The sequence below is a fragment of the Dromaius novaehollandiae genome, chromosome W (genome assembly GCF_036370855.1).
Source record: "Dromaius novaehollandiae isolate bDroNov1 chromosome W, bDroNov1.hap1, whole genome shotgun sequence".
Taxonomy (NCBI): domain Eukaryota; kingdom Metazoa; phylum Chordata; class Aves; order Casuariiformes; family Dromaiidae; genus Dromaius; species Dromaius novaehollandiae.
In genome coordinates this window covers 30,699,800-30,727,323 of record NC_088130.1, presented here as the reverse complement: position 1 = coordinate 30,727,323, position 27,524 = coordinate 30,699,800, and the positions used below count along the sequence as shown (strand labels likewise).

At 36.8% G+C, this 27,524-nt stretch overlaps 1 protein-coding gene across 1 annotated transcript in view; it reads right to left on the bottom strand.

Annotated features, from left to right (window-relative positions):
* LOC112995238 (F-box/LRR-repeat protein 17) overlaps window positions 1-27,524 on the bottom strand; it is a 303,636-nt gene that overhangs the window by 143,644 nt on the left and 132,468 nt on the right. The gene's annotated exons all lie outside the window — the stretch shown is intronic.

Here is a 27,524-nt window from a genome sequence, read left to right as displayed (position 1 = left end):
AATCTTAGACATTCATAAAAATTCTCCTGAATCACATCACTGAAGCACAGGTCTGATAAACTAACCTCTAATATTCAAACAAGCTTTCCCTCACCCATTATTGTATACAATTTTTCTATACCATGAGACTAGTGAGTTGAAGAGACTCAAATCACAAGGGAACAGCACTCCTGCACGAACAAGTTTAAAAAGTACCTCCAGATTTTTAAGCACAAACTGAATCATATACTCATCTTTGATTGTTTGAAACTTCTATAAAGCCTGTAAAATTATGAGCAAAGTGTGTGTGCGCGTGTGTGTGTGCGCGCGTGTGTGTGTGTAAATAGTTAGGGAAAACATGAGTAAAACCCAGTAATTTGTGTATTGCTTGGAAAATGGTTTTATAATAAGAAAATCTATCACCAAATGGATTGTTCTTTATTGGTGGGTGAACATTTTTCCATTATGCACGTAGAGGTATAGCCAAAACTAAGGTATCATTTTTCTGTTCTAGTGAAGCCAACACTCTTTTTTGAATTCCACAATATTTTAACTATCAGTTTAATTTTTATAAGCACCACTGCTAAATTTATGATAAAAATTTTAATTTTATGATAAAAAAGACTGTAAAAATCACAGTATTTTGATTCACTTTTACAGAAACAAACTTCGCTGCTGAAATGGAAAGAAATTCATTCCGGGACTGCACCCTGGTCACTTCTTTGGTCCACAAATAAGTATATAACTTAATATAAGATTGAAAGCCTGTAAAGAATGCCACTTTGTGTGACCAGAAAAAATGCTGTCATTAAAACTCCTCATCCTCCCAGGAGCATTCACTGCACTGATCCAACATTGCTGATTCTGCTGGACTGCAACTGAACAAGTAATATGGTAGAAGAACATTTAGCAGATGTAAACTTTCAGACGATCACAGTACTCTCCTAGTAAGTAGGTCATATTTTATTAAATGTGGGCACCATAACTGAGTCAAGCAATAAAGTATAAAGCAGGATCACAGAATTATACAACACATTCTTTTCTTTTTTCTTTAGTATGGAACCTGTGAAAATGACCTCGCTTTCCACCTCCCGGTCCCTGAGCTGCAAATAGCTGGAGGCAGGTATTCTGGGGAAGCATGACTACATGCTTGCCCTGTTCTTACAGCCTCCTCCAGGCACCCGATACTGGCAACAGGCAGAGGCACGATACGGAGCTACGCGGACCTTCAGTCTGACCTGGTGCACGGCTCTTCTACTAGCCAAAGCACAAATCCTGAAATCACTGTTAAACTTCACAGCTCCAATGAAAAAGCTAACGCTTTATATGCCACAAAAATGCCAAAGATCCCAGACTTGCATATCAGCTTTTTTAATCCTTTAATTTTCCCTAAGTATTCTCAAGTTTTTTCAAATACACTTCCTCTGATTATTTTCATGCAAAGTTACACTTCAAAATATGGATAACAGTGTTCATTTACTAATTCTGCAGTATTTGTAAACTGTTTAGAATTATATTTAGATATACATAAAAGACTCACAGAGCGGGAGTTTACCTCTAAAGAAATATAAGGGGGCTACACCACTCAGATTCTCAACATTAAAATTTCCTGAAGCAGTCAAACTACGAAGTCTGGCCATAACCAACTCCTATTGCTTTGGAAAAGGCTACTTTACCTGGTTTACTGAACAATGAAGATAAGCCCAGGAGAGAGAATACCACAAGAAACATGGTATTTTAGGATGATGAGGGAAAGGGGAAAGCAGGAGTTCAGTGTCAATAGAGCTTCAATTCAAATACAAAATATTAGGATTTTAATGTGATGTTGACACTCTAAAGTATGTGGTACATTCTTTCTCTCATGTTTCCATATCCTTTAGATACTATAAGTTTATCCACTGTAATTACAAGAAATTCATGGCAAGAATTAGAAAATTTGAAATTCATCTATTTCTTTGTCTGCAAGATGCACCATGCCAGCATTTAAAAAAATGTTTTAGAAATGTTAAGTTCATGAAAGATCACTAAAATAATATTTTTTTCCAACATGTAAAAAAAATCAGTATGAACAGCATAATTTGTCTGTATATTGCTCAACTGTAAGAATATACACAGGAGGCACTGTAAAGCAAATATACTTCTACTCCAAGCAATGTCCAGCAGCATTTCCCAAGTAGCTGAAAAATACTTGAGGCATATAACACTATTAAATGTATCCGTAAGACTTCCATGCCTCAAATACTTACTCAGTAAGGCTCTAGAGAACCCAGATTATATAGACAGTTGGCACATTTCACAAATGTGTACTTATTTCATGAAGAAGTAAAACTGCTTCTGACAAGAACAGGTGCTAAACATTTCAATTTCTCCCCACCACAAAGTTAGCTCAAAGTTTGAAACTTACAGATAGCAACGACCTCTGTTTACCTGAGTAACGCGGGTATCTTTCCTGTGATCTAGGCCGTTGTGCCTGACCTAGAGAAGTCGGACAGCTTCCACAGTTACATGGCTGCAGAACCACTAGACACAAAAGTGGCTCATATTTGAGACACACTGCAAATTGCCTCTACCCGTTAACCTGACTGTTCTCTTCAATTCTCTCTTACAGTGCTAAGTTGCTAAAGTTGAGCTGTAAGAGGAACAGAGTAGAAAATGTTCAAGAAGGGGAATTTTAGACATCAGTTGCCCAACGAGTTTTCGTGACTTGCTGTTAATACTTTAAACAATAACTTCACTCCGTATTTTTCTGCACTTGTGCAGCAGACTTCTGTCGGAAAACAGATTCTTTATGTTCCTTTTGAGGTGAATTTAGAAGTGCAGCTGCAAACTCAGGAGTTATTCTGGATATAAATGTGCCGTACATTACATTTTGAACTGCAGATTTTGTCTTACTAGAGAATTCACAAGCACTGTAGTATCAACTGTCACAAATCCCTCTGCTAGTTTCCAGTAGCAAATGTAGATAGTATAGTAAGTTTGCTCTTAAAGCTTTTGATGCAAATGGAAGAATGCTCCCAAATGAAGAGAGAAGACAATGTCATCCTTACATCAACAACTTGTTTCGGGGCATATCTGAAGGAGGAAGCATTCAAGAACCTCCTTAGAACTTTGCTTTAAACATTTAATCATGAATGAAATGCCACAGTACAAAGACAAAGGAATTCAATGGGTGTACACAGGCCCAATGTTCGCTGGCCAAGATTTAATTTCCAAAAAGACACAGGGGCTTCTCAGCGAACAATACTTATGTTTAGCTCCTCACACTGAGACGCTGGTGGGGCCAGCGCACTTAAGCCTTTCGCTGTTCCACTATTCATCACGACACGTATCAGCACGCTCCAGTCGCTGCCGCGGCCCAGACAGACAGAGCTCATTCAGTGCGCGCTGAATGCGAGGGCCAGCCAAAGGAGTTCAAGGAGAACACGAACAAGTGATCTGTATGCAGAGCCCAGCCGCTGGCAGAGTGTGCTAATGTAGTACTGTTCCTAGCTAATGCCTCTGATTTATACGCTGCCTTTTGAACTAAAGCGAGTTACCTCTCTCTTGAACTTCAGTGTCAGCCACTGTAAGTGGGGAAATACTTTAATTACTGAATTAGAAAATGAAAGTTTAATTTTAAAAAATCAACTTCGATTCCGCAGCAGAGTAGTCTGTGAACATGGAAAATCCAGATAACAGCAGGATATACTAAAAAATTAAAATTTTAATAAATTATCTTGAAGGTATAAATCAACATAAATTTAACTTATTCTTTATATAGTAACACAATACTGAATTATCCTACGATAATGTGGCAATAGAGAAAACCAGCATTTCTTAGGACTTATAAGCATGTGACTCTTTCATGTAACATTTCATATCTGATTTGCTTCTGAATCCGACAAACACACTAAGGTATGAATATTAAATTCCTGCAAAGTAAAGGTAAAAAGTGTTAGAGTATGTCAAGGAAGTAGGTGTCACTCAAAAATGATACATCTGATAGCAAAATGTATCTGAGCAAAAAACGTGTATAGGTGAAGTAGATGAGGGGTGCTTAGTCTTAGAAACTCTCTAAAGTACAATGGCTAGAGGAGCTGCTTGAAAATGAAGTAAACTGCATCTTATGACAGAGTTGTAAGCAACTCCGCCTAGGAAACAGAGACTAAACAACAGCTCAGTTACAAATTATACTCTGCCCTACCTAATTACTTGTAACATTCATCAAACAGCTATTTTTCCATGGAAATTTTCCATTTCAGTCCAAGCCTATAAATTAGTATCTTTTTTTAATCAAATAAATATAATTCAAATGAAGTTTTTGTCCTTGGCATACTCATTTAATCAAATCATTAGAACATTCAGAGCTGGCTCAGTTGATGGGTGTCATTAAGACTTGAAAAATAAAACCAAACTAAGGCAAATCTGAGGAAGTTGAGTAGGTTTAAAGGTTTGGGATGTCTAAATTTGTCTACTCAAAACCCTCATATTTCAACTCAGTTCAAAGCCAAAGCTGTTTAGCATCCAGGTAGATTTCTGGAAAGCTTTAGATTTATATAGAGCTGAAATACAAGTAATCTAGCCTATGGTTTTCAACTGCTGGAGTAGTTTAGCCCCAATTAATGTAAACCTCAGACCAAAAGATGATTGGGTTTTGGAAGTCTTCTATGCCAGAAATGGTTGAGAAAGAGGACAACATGCTTAAACTTCCAGATCAGAGTACTCTGTGTACAAGACCTGCTGATGACACCGTCCCAACCAAATTCTTCATCTCCTTCATTCCCTTCTAAAAAGCCACAAGAGTAAAACAAAGATGAAAGAACATAATGTTATGTTTGAAAGCACAAAGATTGTCTATTTCCAATTTCAAAAGGGGAAAGTCTGAATAAGTTTGTGCCACATACCTTTTTATTTATTTATGTTATATGTAGCATTAAAAGTTATACTACCCAAGGTAAATATTTGATTTACTCATGCACTGCTTAATGGTAGCAGTCATATGACTTAAGATGTGCAGAATTTGGACAATACTAATTTCATAAATAAATTGCATTTATTACAGGATAAGCACAAGTGAGCAGATTACACCAGAACTTAATATTTTGGGCTTCTTGACTTTTAAGTATTTTGCTTTCCAAGTTCTTAATAATGGAACGCTTTTTGTATTTAGCAAATGTATTTGATTTGTGATGGATAAAGAAATCAGTAATTACAGCAAAGAATAAAATCCAGCTTCTCTATGGAAAAGAACATATTAATAGTCTGTTAACTTGCTCTTCATTATGAGTTTATTTAATTTTAGCAGCCTTTCAAGGATACAACTTGGCAATGAGACAGACATTATTCTTCTGTATCACATTAGGAGCTGCTAAAGAAATGTCTAAATCTATTGTTTACAACTAAGCAACGTAACTAGAAAAGGAATGATATTTGTCATTACTTAGAACTTCAAAGCAAATTTACATAGCCCAAATGAGCTTCAAATTGGTAGAAATGAATCTAACTGAAAATGGAAAAAGGAACAGAACACTGTAAATTTTCTTCAGTATCTGAATGTGTGTAGTGTGGCCACTAATGTGTTTCCTGGATGTATCCTCATGTCCTATGAGGTCTAAGTAGCATTTAATTAATTTGCTGATGAAGGAATGTTTATACCACTGGCACAATTTGTACCTTGCTTTTTGATTTATAGATGATTGCTTTTTCCCCTAAGACAAGCTTCTGAATTGGAAACTAGAGGTCAAAAGTTTTTACGTTCCTCGAATTCTTGCATCACAATCCCTGACCTGCTTTCAGTCTTCTCTGTTAGGCAGTGCGAGGCTTTTTGTGTACAGCACAGTTTATTGGCTGCGTGAATGGCACATGACAGTATTTTAAGTCTCTGGTTATACGAGAAATGCTGAGCTGCTGTTATAGCACAGCAAGACTGAATTCATGTGCACAAAACAGCACAGAGGAAAAGGCACACTGAAATTTAAGTTTATATGGTTAAAGTAAAGAGCACAAATTAAATCGTCAAGCACTTCAAAATGAGCCACAATGGCTTTTAATATTAAGGAAGGCAGAATCAGGACTATGGTAAGAGGTTTCATCACACACGAGACCCACGCTCAACTCTTCAAAAAGTGCTGCAAGCTATGGTTTGGTCAAAAGATGGTCAAAATTTATGAGAAAACATGAAAACTGGAAGGTCAAAGACTGGCATATATTTTTGTTTAAAAATTTGACCATCACACTGAAATATTCAAGCTTCGTATGACATTTTAATACTTCTAAAAAGTGATTCTAGCCAAACATTTTGGTTATGGTAGCATATTTCCTCACAGTGGCAATACCTTCTACAGTGCACATACAGGAGACAATTCATATTAGCATTAGGTTTCTAGCTGTGACAGTGATGCAAGATCCTGAAACAAGTGCTAATCTGAGCTCTTTTCATTATCAACAGATTCAGTTGAGCAGAAAAGACTGCTTGAAATTCAGCAATCACATTTCTCACTGTTCCAGAATGACCTGTTTCACACTAGAACGAACCAGTGAATTCATACATACAAACAACTATCTGCAGACGCTGATTTTCAGAAGACAGGCAGAAACAAGTCCAGAAGGGTTAAGGGACCAATACCTAATCAAAGAACAACTTAGTTTTCAGCTGTCTGAATTGAAAAATAGAAGTCTTGACATCCTTCATTATTGATTTCATCTTAAATGATTTCTAGAAAAATTTCAGTTACCCGTCTTAAGCAATTAATACACATCAATGAAAATGCAAAATGAGAATTTGAGCTGATGTAATAGTACTATAGTACCTTCCACAACAAATTACAGTATGAATTTAAAATGAAATGTTATTATGTAATATGTCTTTCTTAGGATATTAACTGAAGTATTATAATACATGTATTTCTCAAACACTAAAAAAAAGGCAGAAGACTGCATTTGTTCACAAATTTGATTAAAAAGTATGTAAATTTTTTTTGACTATGTTAACATGTTATATTTATTCTTAAAACAGATATTGTTGACATTCAGTTTCTTAATTTATTTCCGTATTTTTTAAACGGAGCCCTTTTCTAGGAATGAGAAAACTTCTCTGCAGACATTTTAAATCGACACAGGTATTACAAGCTTAATTAAGCTTTTTTTTTAATACACTATATACTTTTTCGTTTTTAATTCCCAAGCAACAGCTTCAGATAAACAAGGTAAACTCAGCTCATCTTGAAAATATACATGTTCTGATTCTGTGAAGAGTCAAAATATCCAAAATACAAACTTGATTCCAAAGGCACAAACCAGATGACCCTAGATTTGAGTCAATGTGTTATAGAAATATCTGGTCTGTATTTCCTCAACAATTCAGCACTACCTGTTATGGTAGAATGTCCTTAGTCACCATGACCACTGGTTAATGTTGTTTCACTCAAATTCTCCCCCTTAGTTACACCCACTTTTCCTGCAGAATCTGTATTGAACAGTAAACACAACAATTCTCAGAAAGTACTGCCAAGTGAGAAGGCCAGTGTATTGATTTTCTGCTTGTTTCTACTGTAATAAATACTTAAGGATAAATCTAATAGAAGAGTTGGCACTTCATGACGCAGCTACAAATTTATTAATTTTTGCCTACCCCACCTCTAAGAAACTGCACAATTGCCTATTGATTTATTGTGCCCTTTAAAATTTGGTTGTATTGTAACCTTTTAAATTTGCTTACTCTTAAAGTACTTTTGATTTGTTAGTGACTTAGTCAATTCATTTGATCAAGTTCCTAATAAGTTAGGGTCTTTGGTTTTAAAATTATTACAAATTCAGCATGACATTAAATATAAATCATCATTTATCATAATTGAGTTTCATTGTTATTGAAGGACAATTACACACACATCACTAAATGTTTGATTGAAACAAATTAGGCAAGAAAATAATTTTATAGCCTATAATGGGAAATAAAGCTGTAATACATTCAGAGCTCCTCTATTCTTAACTTATGCTTAAGTAAAGTAGAATCACTTTAAAACTATTCTCATGTATACACTTGCTTTGTAGAAGACAGAAATTTAGAAAGGCATCCAATCTGCAATATTAAACTGGCAGCCAGTATCCAACCGTAACAGAATTTTGTCTCTCTATACAAATACTGAGGCTTGGATCTGCTGCAAATTTGACTGGATTCACCGAGTCTGGAAGTGTACTACTGATAAATTGCTGAAGTACAGGCAAAGATATTCAAGACAAACACATGGGCTCTGGGAAGAGTACAAGGAGCTATAATACTTACATTTGTGCTTGGAACACAAAACTTCCTTTTCGCAATGTCTGGTATCAGGAGTGCGGCAGTGTGGGGTACTTCTTTACCACACAATTTAATGTGAAATACCACAACTGATTTCCAGGGACACTGTACTTTAAACAGCAGTAATATCACACTCTCATCTCTGTGCAGGTACTCTCCTTCCTTCCTTCCTTCCCAAATTCTCAGTGATACACAAGCCTTGTGATTGCTAATTGAGTTCAGGGTTTGAAGTCAATATCCCACATTTAACACTGTTTACAATTTGTGATACAGGAGAAAGATAATATTGTTTGTTCATATACTTGGATATACTGCTTAGCTTTTGGAGGCTTTTTTTTTCTCCTCAGGGCTGGAGATGATGTGAAGAGACCGCACAAAGAAGATAATGGTAAACCAGAGAATCCATCATTTTATGAAATTTCCTCATAATCTAGAGAAGGATAACACTCTAATCTGATTACAAGTAAAGGCATTATGGCTTTCAATCACTATTCTTTCTCAACAGCTTTCAGCATCAAGTTTGGTCACTTTGAAAATAATTAAAAATTATTGTAAGACTGCAAATGTGTCCTCTGATATGAAAATCAAGCTGTTATCATTCTGCTTTATGCTATAGCATGAAAGATAAAGAATCTGAGCCTAGAATTAGCTCTAACACTTAGCAAACTCCTTGATAGCAGGAGGTAATCCTTCCCACTCTTACAGAAGGCAGTAAAAATTGGTAAGTTTATGAAAACTCAAGACTTGGGGTTTTTTTTTTTGCAAGTTCAGCCTTTGGGAGATGCTCACAAAAAGAAGATTCTTCTTGACATACACTTTTTACCTGACTACCTGCAATCAACTGATAGAGCCTTAAACTGAAAAATGGAGGAAGAAAATTGGGAGAGAAATCTGCTAAAACTGTATGTGAAGACAAAAGGAGAGAATAGGATTGACAAAGATCAGGAGATCTGAGCTAGGAAATGGGCTAACATCACAAAGATGCAAAAGACATTTGTATGTTAACTGGTGAGACCTGGCCCAAAGACTGAAGAAAGTAAAACTAGTAGTGCAGAGCATTATGGAAAAAGAAAACTGTGGTGCATTACTGTTCCAAGTGGGAAACAGGTATTGAAGGGGATTAACTGTTTAAAAATGACAAAGGTAAAGAAAGAGGAAGTATCACAGCAGTACCTGGAAGAGGTGCTTTAGAAGCACCTGGGGATGCTAAGGAAGAAGGGAGATCAGGGTACCAGAGACCTCATACACTGGGCTACTGGTCCATATGAGAAAGATATCAGGATAACCCATAACATTTAAGTCTATCTTTGTTCAGCAAAGCCCTTACTGAAGTACTTAACTCTAAGCTATTATATAAACATTGATGTTTACATGCTTGCTAAACAAAAATACTACCAAGATGGTTTAAAGTCCTTAAATATGATATGGTATTGTATTACAAGATACTAGAGCACCTCAACACAGGGATTTTGGGAATCTGTCCTAAGTATATTACTAAGGCTATTTTCCCCTTAATGCACTGGCATAACTCTCATTTCCAATATGGGGAAAAATAGACTTAGGGAGCTGTATCTAGTGCAGAAAAACAGAGATAATTCTCATACCTATATAATGAAAATCTATACGCATCTTCATCAATAAACTGAATAAAAATGAAAAGCCAGAAGAGAACAAAATCTTTTTGGTGACACTTTTTTTTTTTTTTTTAATTAAGGTGAATAACACTGAAAATTCAGTGCTGGAAAGCACAGTGGGATGCCTCCATCTACAAGCCAAGTCTTAAAGCACTTTCTGCTACAGAATGATTACAGTGATTTTACCCCACCTGACTACAGTGTGCTAACGCTGTCACTGTGACCTAAAACCTACCTATTATTCCATTATGCTGTTTTATCCCTGAAAAATTTCTATATAAAACATTCAATGTAAAATAATATGTTAATTCAGTGTATTCTATCATTGTGTCTTGTAATTCTTTCTTCTATTTGTTAGCTCCATTTACTTTGGTTTTGTTCCACCTAACTCCTTAAATGATGCATGGTGTGGGCTCAGTTTTAAAAATAAATACTTATGAAACCTAAAACTCAAAGCAGGGGTAATCTCAAGTATAATACACTCTGCTACTTCACTTAGGGGGGAACATTCCAAGGAGGAGAGGCAAAAGCTATGATGAATCACTGGCTGATGAGTCACCGAGCACTGTCTGACCTAACAAAAGATGCTTGCTTATCCTCCTCCCCCTGCAAAGCCAGCCTCTCTTTCTGTTTTCATATATGATGTGACTTACTGAGTTTGTTTTGTTTCCTCTTCATTTGTAAGAAAGTACCTTAACTATAACATCATTGTCTTTCAGCTCAACAACAGACAAATATTTAAAGTAACTGGGCAAATGTATGAATGCCAATCTGCCTGTTTGTGTGATGGTACTTGGGTTTACTTTTAATATTGTGGCTTCTAAGCAAACCTGTAAGTCCTTGCTACCTTTTACTATTTTCTGCCAGTCCTCCTAGACTGTACCAATATACTTTTACTATATCTACATTCTGCCGTAGATACCCTAATCCTGCAAAGGAGTCATATTGATCCTCTCTGCAATAAGACATACAGGTAGTAAGACACAAAAAAAAATCCCACATCAACCTAACAGCAAAGACTCCATTCTCCATACCTCCCAACACAGAACTTGCTTACACTTGCCTTGGGACTCTCGATCCTTATATTGTTTTGGATAGGAGCATTTTGAGAAAGATATATTGCTCTGACCTTAAGGAAAAGGCACTGAACTTACTCTCATGGAAACTCCTATGTAATTCAGATATTACGATATCATTAAGGGAGTGAAAAAGCTATGTATGTATAAGTATGCATATAGATGTGCATATACATGCAACACATTCAAGTTTCTAAGGAAAATTTCCAGCAAGCCTAGCACAGGCTAAGGAATCTGTTAGTTGATAACAGTTCTGTTTTCTCTTTTTGACAACCCTTTAAAGGATTGCTGACAATGGAGGAAGAGAATAGCTTTTTGTTAGGAAGCTTAAACGCCTGAAGAAGAGGAGGTGTCATTTGCTCCCTACACAGACATGCTATATTTCTATTCCCTTAAGCAGATCATCTACTAAGAACAACTGTGTGGCAATATAAGGGTTTATGGTTTGTTAGCAGAACTGTGAGGTCTTTGTGGTAAACACTAATGCCCTCAGTAGGCAAGAAATGATTGCACAGTGTCTCTTGTCCCAAGATACCTTTTATGATTTTATGAATAAAACAGCATACATAAATCTGATTTATGTTAAAACCGTATTAACAAAACAACTGTAAAGGTCTTTTCTGTCCTAAAATATTATTCCATAACAACAGTTTGGCTACATAGTCAGCACTGTAAGAAAATATGCTGCAAAAATGGTTTAGAAAGTGCAAACATGCAGGCAATAATTCGTATCGTTCTCAGAGGAAAATATCTTTCCCAGGCTTATTCTTCTATTCCACATAACTCCAGCAATTTAAAGAATATAAAAATCTAAATCTTTTTTTGTGTCTCAATTATAACTTACGTAGGTCTCTAAGCAGTATTTAAAAGACAAAGAACTGAAAACAATATTCTACTTGCTGACAGAACAAAAATCTAGCTAATACAGCTTTAGAGTGTTCATCGTTTTTAAAATCTGTAAATACTTTTTTCCCCACAGATGTGTGGCTGGTTCAGGAAACTGTCCCCACTCACTGCTTTTCTGGAAGTGGCTTTAATGTGTTCTCTTCTATGCAATGCATATTCCAAACTAGCAAACTGAATATTACATTAGTCCGTATCTTGAGAAAAAAGTAAAAAAACATTCTGCTTAATATTCATAGACAGTGTTCACTTGTAAGTCATTGTGTTCACCGACATTTTATTCTTGCAGTCTTTTCCCATTCTGATAAGGGTGTTTTCAGTGTTGTACATCTGAAGACAATCATTTATATGGAACAGAGAAACATATAAACAACAATAAAAGAATGGCCACAAAAAATGTTCAAACAAAATGCCCACACATGTAGCGCTAGAGAAAATAACCACTTGTCCAGGAGTTAAAAGAAATAACTTAAAAGTTCTTACTCCTTGAATAATAGAGTCAAACTCTCAGAGGTAAGATAACCCTCGCCATGTGCTCACTAAGACCATCTGTAGGGTAGTTGCATTTTCCTGAAAGTTGGCTGGTCTCAGAGCAAGAAGATCTTTGTCCGACTATGGGAAGGAAGAATAGAAAAGTCTTCAAAGGAAGAAAGAAACAGTTTTCTGATACCATTCTACATTTCAAATGAGCTCCCACACTACACATTTAGTCTCTGTGACCAATAGAAATAACCTGCAATACTCAATTCACAGCAAGTATCTCTATCAGATAGACTTTGGAGAAGATTGTCATGGGAAGTTTAAAAAGAATACAAAAGAGAGTCCTGGACACTTACAACGGAATCTCATAAACATAGCCACTTATATAAAAGCTATTCATCTACCTCATAGCCTCAGAGAAAATTCAGCATCTCCATTATTGGTCAAAGGTGTTGGCTCCCCGGAATGCTCTTGCAGTAAGTGGAATATTCTTCTCTTTTGGAAAGAAATGGAATAAAGTATGCTTACTTAATATTTCCTCTGAAAATTCTTAAATGATCTGTATGAGGAGGAGGAATACCAACAACTTCTGTGCAGGTCTTCCCTACAGGACAAATAAGAATGAGAACACATAAGACTCAGAGCAGAGAGCATGTAGGAGAACAGCTGAGAGACAGTCTAAGAGACTGAAAGCTGCAGAAGCAATACTTGAGTCTTACACCCTTTACTGTGGAGTTTGACCAGCTGCTAAGCCTACAAGTCCTCCAAGCAAATCAAAGAATTTACCTGCCACTACTTGGGTTTATATGAGGTGTACTGTCTCTTAACAAGTTTTACTGAGGATGGACACGCCTCTATCTTCCTCAGTTACAATTCTGTTTTTATCCAAGATGGTTCATGTTGCCCATATATTTGTTTCCATAGTACTGGACACCCCAGGAAAGAAGGGAAGGAAGAGAGGATGAAAAATAGGTATATGGGAAATGTTATTTATAGCTAAACACACTCTTTTTCTGCTTTATATGTGTATTTCACTGTGGCTGATTTCAAATAATGCCAGTTGGGCTCGCATTCTTGGGTGAACAGCAATAAGAGGACTATTTTGCCAAGCACAGCATCGTTTAAAATGCTTCTACAGTGCTGAAAACATAGTTGAAAGTACACATGGAGTTCCAGCTGACCTTCCTCTAGTGTCCAGATTAGACGTAATCCAAAGAGCCTATCCAATTCATTTAGGTACTACTGAAACCCAGCAGGACTTAATTCAGTGCTTTGTAGCACCTTGCGCAATTGAAATATGATTGGTCTTTGGCAGAAATTGCTGTTTTTCCTCAAGCCTTTGTTTATAGCGACATGTAACAAAAAATTTCCAGGAAGGCTTGATCCTGTGCAGCTAACACCACTATTTACTAAAGTCCTATCAAAGGTCCAATCATAGTGACCACGAAAAAATAATCTCCAGGCTTCCCTTCCAGTACTTATGTCTGCATGCTTCTGAGATACAGCTAGACATACAGCATTATATAAGTTCAGGAGATCTTGAAAGCTAATATAAATTGAAAATCCTTGGTGTGGTGTCCCACTGTCCTCAGCCCTCACAATGCATTAAGGCAACAATGGAATCTTATCTCCAAAAAGATAAGCCCTGGGCTACAAATCTGCCTCTAACTTGAGCAGGCTTGGGGTTGATCTTTGAGGGTTCACCAAGAACCCAGTCTTCAGAGTAATTTGAAGAATCTCTGCCATTGTTTGGCACCTCAGTGCCCAGGTAGGTAAAATTCCATTCTTTGTTTGATGCTTGCAATACAGTGACCTTACCAAAAACTCTTGTTGTCCTTGAGAGTTCAGAGAGAAGTATCGTGGAGTGACAGACAAATACCACAAACCAAGAATACAGATATCACATGCTACAAATCCAGTGAGGTTCATGTTCCTTTGGAAAAGAAAACCTGACAGAGACTGTAAGAAAATGAGAAAAACAGCAGGAAAAGGTGGCTATAGACCATATTGTTTGGAACCATACAATACAAACTCAGTCTTGCACATGCAGGCTTGATTTTGTCAGAGTGAGAAAAAATCCTGAACTTCATGCACTCAAAATTGAACCAGCATTATGTGAAGGATCTTGATTTTTTTTTTTTTTAGGAAGTTTTCTTTTGTATCAAAAACTAACTATGGAGAAGCTATGGAGAAGTTACTGAAAGAGTTTAGAAAAGTCTTACTATGCAGACACGACATTAAAAAAATCCTGACATCCTAAAGCAGAAGCCTAATAATCCTGTTAAAAAAGCAAACAATCCTTTAGATGATTCCAAAGTGCATGTCAGTCACAGATTTAGTTAGTGTTACAAGAACTCTGATGTATGGGAGATGACAGAAGAGTTTCACATGGTAATACAGGCCACACTTTCTAGATAAAACCTGCAGATGTAAATAGTTGGAATCTTTTAAGCCAAGCGAGTTTGGTCGCTGTTTTTCTACTTTATCAAAACAATAGTGCTGCAAAATAAATGAGAAGTGAAAGGGTTAATATCACACTGACTGTAGTTTGTCACCTTATTATAACTTGCCCTGAAGCAGCTAGCATTCCAAGATTAAAAAAAATAAAATCTTCTGATGACTGTCACCTCACTCGTAAAATTTCAAATGCAATAAAAATCTACAAAGCACCGCTGAAAATTATGTGAAGTTCTGTAGCACAATTTTATCCCTATGCATTTTTAAAATTTAATGAGATGTTGATCTCTCTTACCACTTGTTAAAAGAAGCAACAGGGAGACACTTTACTATGCAGCTGATGATGATCCCAACAATGAGGTTCAGAATATGAAGTCATACATTCAGAAAAACACTTCTTTAATCATACATGATTTAAGGGACAGAACATATCAAGATTATTTTAACGAAATGCATAATCAAATAATGCCAGAGCTATCACAAGGCTAATTACTTCATCCATGTTTAATTAATATAATTTAAAAGATACATTTTCCAAACTGGTATTTAAGAAGATAGGCTCAGTTGATCTTGAGAGTTCTCCTGAAAGAATCACATCTCTGTTTTACTGTAAAACTAAAAGCTATTCCTGCAAAATCCACTTACTGATACAATGAAATATGAATGCAGGATTTACTTTTTCATTACAAGATATTAATCTCACTGTGTGACATATCTCAGTGGTGAACTGGATTCGTAACGAGCTGGGACTGGCTTGGGGGCTGACCCCCTGGAACACGCGCAGCGCTCTGCTGCTCTTCGCGGAACCCCACCGAGCTGCTGCCACCTGCCCGGGCACAACCACGGTGCTTCAAGAGCCAACAGCAAAGTCTACCAACATAAGATTGCCTGCCCATCATAGGCATGCAGCTTTCTGCTTTTGAATATATGCAACCTGAGGCTCAGCCATTTATGACTAAGAGTAGCAAGTCCTGGAAAAAATTAGATTGGGACCTGGTCATAGAGGCTGATATTCTTTGGAAATTTTTTGGCATCATCAGACTGTAGAATAAAAAACAGAATTGGAGTATCTGATTTCCCTAGGGATAACACTTTGCATTTTCAGGTACCTGAGCCAAAAAAAACACTATATTGATTGAGATGCTGGTATCTATTTCATTTAACGATTCTCCCCCAGTTTCGACTGAGGTTTCGTCTGTGTACTAAATTTCACTGCGAGGGAAGACAGTACCCTGTATCTTGCACTGTAATGTAGCATATAATCAAAAAGATTCCTATAATAGAAGCTTTAATAACAATTAAGTCAGTCTGCAGTTGCATAGCTCTAATTTTTAACAACTCTTTAGACTTTCAAATGCCATCATCCTTCTCTTCTCTTTCAAGATTACACAAGCCTAGAGATTAGCAAAGCATTATGTATTTCTTTCAAAACTAGCAATAATGCCATCTGACAGCAAGAAATTGGAACTCAGACCTGAAAAAGCACTGCTTAAGTGTATCCCTATCATACACAGCCTTCAATCACTCTGGAAGCAAGACACCAAAAATGGGTCTAAACTGCCATACCAGCAATGAGAACAAATACCACCTAGGTATAGCTTTCTCTTCCTTCCTTCTGGGGTGGTGATTGATTTCAGTGTATTATTTTCTTTAAAAATGAAATATTTCATTAGTGCTGCTTTTACTAAGAATAATGAAGAATTTACATATCAGTGTTGCTTCCTACTGGAGTTCAATTAAGTATCACTCTAATTCTTCTAAACCTACAAATTCATGACTTTGTCAATCTGCATGGACCAGATCAAAGCTACTGTAGTGATAATATTTTACTTTCAGATACACTGATATACAAAATTAGCCACCAGTGATATATATATATATATATATATACACACACATATAGAGATATAAAAACTACTTTCAATTAGTTCTATTTCCTATAAAGTTCATCTCAGAGAGCAAAATAAAAATCTAAAAATGTTTCATTTATTTGACACCCTGCCTAACCCTGTTAAGGTGAATGTAAGATGAATATAACAACTAAAATATCCCATGAATTATCTATTACAGGCAAAACAAAACCCTGCTTCACAACAGTTCAAGCTATATGCATATGTTGACAAAGTAAGATACTATATTATCTTCTCATTACCTCCAGTAGCTTCCTCTCTTTCCCTTCAGTCCTCTACCTCTGTAACCCTTCCCTAACCTGTTCAGTCTGCTTAAATTGCCCCACTGTCTCATTTCAGATCCCTTTCCTTGCCCTGTCTACTCCCTCTTCCTCACCAGCCTTTCTGATCTGTGCATATCATCGGAGGACTCACTTTTAAAAAAGAATCCTTTCAAGGATGCTTGTTACACATATCCAGTGATTTAATTCAATAGTAATACTTTGTTGTGCATATTTTCCTTTGATAAATCAACACTAGAACCCCTTGAAACAGAATTTCAAAAGGAAATGTCATGAGATTAGCTGGTAGAATAAAGTTAATACACTTCTAAATTTATTTAATGAAGATTAGCTGTTGCTCACAGTTTCCAATTCTTTAATTTTACTCATCAAAAATGTATTAACTATGCATACATAAAATCTAAACTACACTTTCATTCAGTACATTTATAAAAATACACATTACTACAGAATTATTGTAAATATAGTACTAAACATAAGGTATCATCCTTGTGCTCTCTGGATTCCATCTGTCTACCAAAGAGCTTTAGAAATGTGCAAACAAAAATCCACAAGAAATTTCTTATTACAAATTTTTAATTGTGTGAGATGTTACACAATCACATTTACAGGAAAGTCATTCTACAAAATCCCATTATAAAAACTTAAATATTCATAAATATGTTATGTATTGGAAACATGAAACTAGACAATTTACCTTTCCCTGAGAAAGAAAACAAACAAAAAAAATAAAGTCAGCCCTCACATCAACCAATTCTGAAATAGAATTTAATACCTGTTAGACACATCTAAAGCCAGCTGCAAATCTGTCTCCATCCTTCCTTTTCATCAAGCCAAAAAAAATCTAATTGAGGGGTTATAATGGCAGCTTACTATACAGTGCTTCTAAAGCACTGAGTACAAGCTTCAGAAATGGTATTTTGAATGACACGTAAAGGAGAAAAGCATTATCTTCATTCTTAACTCCACTTTCTCCATCCTTTCACATTAAAGTTATCTTTTCTTCTACCTCTTGGCATCTTAGAGGAATGCATATACAGAGATAAAGTGTGTATCAAAACCTTGAATCCACCATCTAAGGGTTTAAAAATAGGCAAACAGAGGAAGCATAAAATGATACTTTTATAAATTGCAAAATAGTAATGCTTGAAGTTACTGTTAAGAACATCTCGATCACTTTAAATTTTATTTTCTAATAGGAAAGAAAAACAGAATAAATGCTGCAAAAGCATAAATTCTGGAAAAAACATATAACAGCACAAATAATATGGATATAGCAAAAATGGTTAGCATTAACTACATTCTCTGTAACCCTGCTTTCATGGAAAACTTGCTCTGGTCGCTTACAGCACTAATATATAAGGGGAAACCTCTGCGTCCATCTCTCCACTTGGGGCCCTGGCAACTCACATGTTCTTACCTACTACATAACACTTTTTTCCTCCAAAGGTAGAGAGAAGCTGCAGTCCTGTATGGCAGACAGAAATGTGGGAGCTTCGTGTCCCGCTACCCTCTATCCTCGTGCAGCGTAGGAACCACACAGTTTGCAACTATGTTGAAAGACTTCAGTTCCCCTTAATTTGTTGGGGCCCTTTCACAAAATTTTACCTGCAACTTATATTTCTGTTGTTCTAATTTCAGCTACAAACAGCGTTACAGATTCTGAAAGTTTATTTCAAGACTACTGTGGCAAGACATTGTACATTCTTAAATAAAATTTGGTATTGTGACCCTCTAAGGAATTTTTAAAGGAAAATTAAAATACTGGTTCTTTCACATACAGTTTTTCCACAGGATCAAAGTTACTAGGTCAAATCTACTGAGAGGTTTTAAGATAGCAAGTATTAGCTCTCTGAAATGATCCACTATTCTGAAAAGCAGTGAAATGTCTGGCATACAAAGATGTTATGCTTGCTTAAGTAGTCTGATTTGTGAAAGAGAGTGAAAAAAATCACGCTGTGATCCAGGTTGCACATGGATGATTACCTTCTCACACAACATAGTGCTTCAGTCTCGTCACAATTCATCCCCCAAGTCACAAGCAAATGGACGGCTCTGGACAAATAAATATATCCTGAAACACTGACTGGGGCTACATAAGGAGTTCAATATGAATTTTGGTTGTGCAGCCACTGAACATCAATGCTTCTAACTCTATTTCACAAATCCTTTTTCCAAATGTCTCAAGCCCAGGCTTGCTGAAGAGAGTTTGGTCAAACCTGCCAGCACACTAATGCAAAGTGTGGCATTGTAAGGCAACCTGACACAATCACAAGCTCACTATGCAACTGTTGGCATGACTGAGACAGCTATCCCCAGTTACAAGATTTGCAATGTCAAGATACTCTGATGCGTCAATGTTTGAATAAGGAGGCAACACAAAATCTAGGGGGATATAGGTGACCCATGGGAACAACAGCAATAGGTTCAGCAGAGTGGGAAACAGCAGTAGGGCTTTTTTTTTTTTTTTTTTTTTTTTTTTTTTTTTTTTTAAACTGTGAAACCTACAGGAGGTAGCTTGAAGTAAAGAAAATAGTCCTGTTGGGAAGGATAAAGAGGACATCAGACAAGCCAAGAATTCTGAATGTGAAAAAATGTGTGTGTCAAAGTGAACAGGAAGAAGTTGGAAAATTATTAAAGCATAAACCTGATATCAGTATGTGAATGCTACCAAGATCTAGAAAACACCACCACCAACAACCAGCCAAACAAAACCTCTTCAGCTCAAAACAGCAGCTAACAATAAATAGTTCTGCCATAAAGGAAGATCAGTAAGTTGTGGGGGGTTGAAGCAACAGCATTTTCAAACTTCACAGGACTTTATGGGCCAGTTTCGTGCACCAAATTTAGAGAAGGGAAAACAGGAAGAAAACAAAAGTGCATAAAGAGACAGAGAGAAAACAGGTATGAGCAGCAACAGAACAAGCGTAAGAGCAGCAAGCATGGCATCAGAGACCTACATTTGATGAGAAGGGCAGGAAGGACTGCGGGAAGGCTCATAGCCTGCAGGTAACCCAGTGGCAACATGAGTCAAGGCCACAACTGCAGGAAGGTACAGGCATCCTACAATTGCCCAAGCAAGTGTAATAAAAATATTTGATGCAACTGCAGTATGTATGAAATAGAAATCTCTCTTTACCTCTTGTTTTCAGAGAAACTGTAAGGAAGGGCACCTCAACAGATAGGATTTTGTCTTCCTGTTGGTTGTACATGTACACAGACAGAGAGAAGGCATTCAGGACAAGTATTACATACAATGATGAAGCATATAATAGTTCTAGGAACCTCTTCGAAGAACCGTTAATGCACTTATAAACTACATTTATGGACCAGATTTTGACCTCTACCAGTTTTAATCTCCACCATGGGAGCAATATGTGACCAGAAGAGGAAGAGGTTTCTATCAATGCTGGTGAATCTTAGGTATAAAACATGGGATGAAAAGACAAAGCAAACAGCATATTCTACTTATTCCTGAACAGGTGGCTTGTTCCTTAGGGGATCCTGTCAGCTACGGCATGTGAAAAAAATATGTACTTTCAATTATCTCTCTGCTCTTCCTGGGTGCACTGTATTTCTGTTCTTTGCAGTATGCTTAAGATTTATTTACATAATTCACAATTCAACATGCTTTTTATATGAAAAAAATAAATCAGCAAGTTTCACACATCTGAAAAAATTTCTATCAATAGTAGAATAAGAAATTTGGGAGAAGAACTGATGCAAAACAATTATTACACCATCACAACGATTTCTGTAGACAGTAAGTTAGTCTGGTCACTCTAGTAACATCAGTGAACAACCTAGGTTTTGTTCCTACGCTTCATCTCATCACTGCTCCTCCTTAATGGATTTACAATCTAATTATGCAGCCAGGCTTACAACCCTCCTCTGCCTCTCATTCCCTTCCTTTCTTTCTATCATCTGTTGATGCTAACTTACTAGTGACAGGGAGGAGAGGGGAAAATTCCCCTTAGAGTTGATCCACTGAAAATTCTTTGTTTTCAAACATGGAATTTTGAAACCAGCTGTTTATCAAACCTCAGAGCTTAAAGCAGGAAAAGGTGAGCTGCTTCAACTATAACTTTTCCCAGGGGAATCACAAAAATAGCAGCAGAGATATGGACACAAAATAGGAGCCAATAATAAGGTGCAGAAAAGCTACCAACGCCACTTTCACTAGCTAGGGTTAATCACAACACCAGGGTACCAGTACTCTTGCTTGGCACGCCTGAGAAACTTAGGAACTCACTGATTTAGTTCTTAATGAAATCACCCACGATTTCTGGATCCTCACAGGATGCCAGGTCAAGCTGCCAGCAGGGCAGAGCCTGCCTCCCTCACTCCTTGGGCAGGGGCCAGATGGGGTGGATTGTGTTGCTCCGAGCCCCTCACTGTCGGCCTCTGCACAGGGCTCCTGCAGGCAGCCCTCCGTGCCGCACAGCTGCACCGCAGTCCTCACATCTGGAGAGCAAAAGCAAGGCAGAGCCCTTGGCAGCACTGCTCCATCACTGCTTTGCATTTTAAAACTCGCAATGAAAAGCACAAGCTTCCACGGATGCAACCAAAATAACCACCAACAGTTCCTCTAGGCCTTTACAGGTTTTGCAGATCACTGTCTGGGTCAGAAATGTTGAAATACACTGTGATGTGCCCAGGTGTGACCCCAGACGTATCTATTCCCGCATCAAGTAGGTGTCCATTTTTATGCATAGGCTTTCTCCCCCCAAATGTTTCCCCACTAAAGGGGGGAAGGGGGAGGAAAAAAACCTCAAAAAACAAAAAGGGGGAATCCTTTTCAGCCTTAAATGCAGTCATTAACCTGACTCCAAAGAGCAGCAATCCTGCAGCGTCTGCACAGATGAAAGCAAGCCTGGAATGCCTCTATAGAAACCTTCCTTACTCTGCATCTCCTCCTTCCCATGCTGAATATAAAATAATAGAAATGTTATTTTAACTGAGACTCTGTGGGAGAAGTAAGGCAGTCTTATTTCGAACCAGGAAAGGCAAAATAATACTCCGTAAGAAGCAATGCAAGGAAAAAAGTAATGTGCTCCAAATCCTTAAAGTACTTATATCAGGAAAATGCCACAGAAAACCTTAGAAATCTTTTTCTAATCCCTAAAGTTTCTCTTCAGACTCATTTCCAAGTACTTTCCAGCATGTACTCAAAAACATTCACATCCTTTAACATGGCATATAATAAAGCTGTTACTTGTTTTTTTATGTCCTTAGATGCCTTCCCAGGAAGATTTTTCTTTAGGAAACATCAATCTAGCCTGGAATCAAAATATGCTGTGCCTGTATCAGCCATATACAGTGAAGATTTAACAACAGCATCTTGTGATAATAAGGTAATAGAAAGAATAATTAGAATCCTAATGATCACAAATATTTCTATTTATTTGTATACTTCTTCAGAATTGCCTCTCATGCAAGTCTTATCACATAGTTCATGTAAAAAAAGTCAGGCTACATTTTCATTGTAATTATTTTGCACCCACTGTTTTTCTTCTTAGGTAATGTTTTCACAAAGAGTAACTTTTCAAAGACTGTTATGGGAATTTTTTTTCCCACTTTACTCCCAGCAGCAGGTGAGTCTTTAAAGGTGTTTAATGAGATAAATCTGTAGCCATAACCAGAGTGATAAGGTAAAAATATAAGTAATTTGTGTTGGAAACTTCCAGACACTCCTTACAGTTTTGCAAGTCTGCTCAAAGCAGCTCAAGAGACAACCACAGTTCCCAAAATACTCGGCAACTTTATATATATGTATTTACATATATATATGTCAATTTTTTACAACATGTTAACTGTTTTTGTCTCTGTAGTCTACATACCTAATACCCATTACTGCTTTTTTGAAATACACTATAAGTTTGAAATTTGAAAAAAGAACAAAGCAAAACTTTACATGAGGAGCTTCTCGTTTGTTTGTTTGTTGTGGTTTAAAGAATTAAACATGCTAAGAGCCATGCTAAGATGGCTAAATGAAAGGTATACAGACAGTCTACATTACCACACAGTATTCTGTAGAGAAAACATAGTACAAACCCAAACATTGATTCTTTATTTCATAAAGCTCCCACTTCCACTAAGAGCTGTGCTTAGCCAGAAATACATGCTCCACTACCAGGAAACCTGACCCCCACAGTGGGTGTTGCTCTCCACCCTCCGAGCCAGCCGCTGCCACCGCTGCTTTCCAGCCTTCCAAAAACTCCCACGGCCCAGCTGCTTCATACTTCAGGGAAGCAGGTGTTGAAGATGACAAGAAATAAAGCACACAAGACACAGGAGCACAAGGACAGACAGCAGCATGTTTTAACAGAGTTTGCACCCACGAAAGTTAAGGATCCATCTTTCTCTAAGCTATGACTTTATTGTGAATACAAACACTTTAAGATGACCACTGGCGCATTCTACTAGCTTTAGCCATTTTTCAACCAGTAATATGCAGAAAAAAATGTCTTCTGCATCTTAGGTATCTGGTACCTCTATAATTAAAATAGAACTAAGACAGGATTTTATTTTTGGCTAAAATAAAGAACATAAATCTTTTATATTTAAAAAAAAACATTTTGGGGAAATGACACAGACAAAAGTACATCTTGGGAAAATATTTCTCCTCTCCCACTGCCATTTGGCATTAATCAACTTAGTGCAGACATATGAACAGCCAAATCAGAATTTGTGGTAGTGTTTTTTGTAGGGTAGACAAAGCAGGACAAGAGTGAACTAGGGCAAACAGAACTAACATAACATTAGAGTTAAGAAGCTTTGTGAACTTACGACTTGGGTCCTGAAGGAATGCAAATCTCTGGATCTTGTAGAACCAACATACAGCCTAATTCCTCTGAATTAGTTACATGGGGAGAAATGTAAAAAATTCAAAGGACTAAACTGGATTTTAATGGTCTCCAAGTAACACAAACTTAACTATTATAAATGCTAGTACAGACATTCCACAACCATTTTTTGTTGTCACAGCCAAGCACATCTACCCTGGAATAAGGCTTTGTGAAGTGCCTGAGCTAAAATTTGCAATCGTCTTAAGCAAATCAGTTCACCAATGAAGTAAAAGTTGACATCATCCTAACATACTCCTTACAACAGCAGTTTCCTTCAAATGTAGTTTTTCAAAGATGAAGTATTGCAGAACAAGGAGATTATCGCTCCTTCCTCTCCTCTCCAAATTTAAGAGTCAATTCAGCAAAGTCTTTCACTATATGCTTAAATTAATCATTGAATAAATCCAGATTAGATTAGCAAGATTTTTGCACAGTCAAAACATGCATAGGATTATTCACGTGCTTATTTTTAAGTAAAGTTGTGAACTGGAGCCTTATACAAACAAGCAGAAAAACAACAGATTATTAATCACTTTGGATGAGGCAGCTCTAAGTTCCACCAGGCATAGTACTGCTTACTATTGCTGTCACGATCTCTTAATAGGGAACATACATCCCTGTTGTGATAGCCTTCTAGCCCCAAAAAGCTCATGGCACATCACATTTGGATGAAATAAATGGCCCCCTCTGCTTTCTCACTTTTACACACTCCAAAAAATAATTATCTACTATGTGACCTAGTGAGAGTATAAAAGTATCCAAGGCAAAGTCTTTGGAAAATAACAATGAGGAGGAATACAGGAGTAATTTGCTAAAGCCGTCATAAAGTAGCGATACTTTGGAAAGTGGCTTTACAGTTACAGAGACCAATATTCAGCTGGCATTCCCTAAAACCCATGGACACAACTTCATTTCGGTATTCCTTTCTGTGGAAGACCGAACACTTCTCTGCAATTCGTGGCACCATGATTTTGAGTTAGTCCATAGCAGGAGGCAGCTTCTTGCCTCCTCTTCCAAAGGACTAACAGAGGAGTATTTTTTGTCTCTCCTTTCAGTGAAGCACCTTTACTTTCAGGGCTCAGGCTGAATCTCACTTCTCAGCTTTTGCATTTAAAAAACTTTTTCATCTAGGCTATGCCTAGGACATGAACGACTGCTGTTAGTGCGCTGTACTAAGCTACCACTCTTGCCTGGTAGAGGAGCATATCGCCGTGTTGCCAGCTGTCTGCCACACAAAACAGGACAAGTTTGCCCAGCGCTCTGCTGAGCACTGCAGCAATGAACCTTTCTCACTTCAGATTGCAATGGAATATCAGTAGCAACGTGGCCAGCCAGCAGATTTCAGTGATGAAAGGATTACGTGATTGCTGTGGAAGGATAAACAACAGCGACAGAGGAGCAACTTATTAAATATTTTGTTCTTTCCTAGTTACTTTAACAAACCTTTTCTAACAATCTGATACTACATTTGGGCATTGCAATACATGCAGCTACATAAGAGGGTATAATATATTCATAGAAAGATAGCAGTATGAATGTTGTCCAGTTCTCCGTGTATATGATTTACAATTATTATGCAACTGCAATTACATTTAAAGATCAAATCCACTTTACTGGAAACCAAAACCAAATAAATTCAAACTACTGTCCAAAACAATTCCTAGGTGTATTAATTTCAAAATACGAAGGAGACAGAAATTAAATACAATAAAAAGATTGGGGGGAATAAGAACACATCAGACTTTCTATATTGATAGTACGTGCTAATTTATAGGTACTAAGATACTATTAGTTTTAATACTGGGAAAGCAAATAAATGATCTTGAAAGCTTTTTCCAGGAAGCTTTTTCATCACATAACTGGCAGCAAGAAAGTAAAGTGCAGAGGTATTTCTTTACTGTATTAATCATATTAATTTCCACTAACAGAGCAAACAAAGTACATGAAAGGTTTTAATGAAACCTGCATAAATTACATCTACCATCATGACTTCATCAATATCCTTGGTAATTCAAAAAAAAAAAAAAAAAAAAGCTACACATAGTAAAGTTAAGTGCTCAAGTTCCAGTTTTTCACAAAGCAAAAATGAAGTGTACTGGTATATTATCAGCCTCTCCCTTTGAAAATACTAATAAACTGGTATTTCACCTTCTTTTCCAAAAAAACATGCCATACACACTTAATTACAAACTAAAAATGACAGTGTTTCTTCAAGAAATACATTTAATTTCGTTTAGTTTTACATGTGCCTTAGCAATTTGCCAATGATATAAATATTCCAGTAAAACAGTATGTATTTTTTGTTTTTACTCTGGAAAAGATACAGATCCATGAACCCTGCTACAAGCATTTCTACCTTGTCAGTTTGATGTTGAGCGCCTCCTCTTCAAATATACTTGCATAAATTACTTAAAGTATTTGACTTCTCTCCTAACTTTTTTTTTTCCAAAGGCAAAACTTAAATTTGAGTAAGTTCAACATAAAGTTCAAATGAAAAGATTAAATAAGATATGGTTTGCATAAAACATGAAACAAAACCATGTATACTATATCCGATAAAAAAGTACAACCCCACATTTAAGTTGGTTACAGCCATGGGACAGAATGAACCATTCAAAAAATCCTTTAATGAAACATGAATGGCTTACGCCATTCTGCTTGGCTCACCTTGTAATCCCCTAAAAACTCTTCAGGTTAATTATATCTAAATACTCCCCCACCACCACCCCCTAGACATTACAGAAGCATTATATGATATGACAAAATGTAAAGAAGAAAACAGGGCCTGTTTAATGGCCTGTTAATATCCTAAGGCTTTTACAATAATTACACAGATGTACTGTGAACTAGAATTTATGAGGCTAATCATTGCCTAAAGCATACATTTTATATGAGACTTTCTTTTCAGGTTACTTTAGGTCATATTATACCCAGTATACCCATGCTTTCAACCCCAAGGGAAAAAAATTGATACCGCAGCAAGAGGAAAAAAAAGAATTCCCAGGTATGGTCCTATTTTGGCAGGCATATGACAGTCCTAGGGCAGTAGTAGGAATCCACTATTCTAGGGCACTACAGTACATAAGAAAAGCTAGAAAAGGAAAGAAACTAATCTAGATTTACCGATCAAAACCAGAGAATATTTTTGTACAATATTTTTATTTACAAGATACTGCCATAAACGCAAAGAAGGTCCATGCAGTAGCTACGGAAAAAAGAGAATATTTTACAGCAATAGTATTAAAAAGAAATCTGCCATTCTATACATCTAAAAAATTCAGTGTTCATCATACAGTCTCCAAGTTCTCTGGCACAGTACCAACAGTAAATCCAATCGGCATTCTTTTCCTCCCAAAAGACAGTATTATGTGTTCCCAAACTAGCTGCTACTACTTGGAGTAACATTCAACAAGCTTGTCTTAGGATACGAAGGTTTGCCATCATAAATTAATGCAGTTTCCAAAATCCTCATAAAAATGGCAAGCAGTCTGGAAGTATCTATGTGTGATCTATATCACGCAAAGATCCCACAAAACCACCCTTGATCTTGAGGATTTTCAAACATCAGGCCAGTTTATAACAATGAAATACCTGCAGTAAAATGATTTGAAATTTATCAACTACCTTCATCTGCCATTATCTGTACATCACAGTGATTCTGACATGAAATCACTTTTTTTT